This window comes from Octopus bimaculoides, chromosome 2 (genome assembly GCF_046866305.1).
Source record: "Octopus bimaculoides isolate indiv1 chromosome 2, ASM4686630v1, whole genome shotgun sequence".
Taxonomy (NCBI): Eukaryota; Metazoa; Mollusca; class Cephalopoda; order Octopoda; family Octopodidae; genus Octopus; species Octopus bimaculoides.
Window position 1 is genome coordinate 188,024,863 of NC_142929.1, and position 702 is coordinate 188,025,564.

Consider the following 702-nt stretch of genomic DNA (forward strand, 5'->3'; position numbering starts at 1 on the left):
ACCCTTCAAGGTGGTGCTCCAACATGGCCGAAGTTCAGTGACTGAAATACGCCAAAGATAAAAGACAACAACAGCAATAACGATATGGAGGAGTTTAATCGTTTTTAACATAGGCACAAGAGCAGAAATTTGAGGGGGGGGAATGCAGTCGATTAAATAGACCCTAGTAGACGACTGGTACCTAATTTTATTGACACCAGAAAGATAAAAGACCAAGGTGCTCCCGGCAGGATTTGAAGACAGAATGTAGAGAGCCAGAACGATTACTGCAAAGCATTCTATGCGACGTTCTAATGCAGAGGGTCCCAACCTTTTAAATATCCGGGTCAGATTCGAAACCTGGACTTTGTAAGGGAACCGCACAAAAAAAAAAAGGTGAAACAAATCATTTAAAGAAAACTGTATTATGTTCCTAGAAGAAGGCGGCGAGCCGGTAGAAACGTTAGCGCGCCGGACGAAATGCTTAGCGGTAATTCGTCTGTCGTTACGTTCTGAGTTCAAATTCTGCCGAGGTCGACTTTGTCTTTCATCCTTCCGGGGTCGATAAATTAAGTACCAGTTACGCACAGGGGTTGATGTAATCGACTTAATCCCTTTGTCTGTCCTTGTTTGCCCCTCTATGTTTAGCCCCTTGTGGGCAATAAAGAAATAAGAATCTTTAGCGCGCCGACGAAATGCTAAGCGATATTTCTTCCGTTGCTA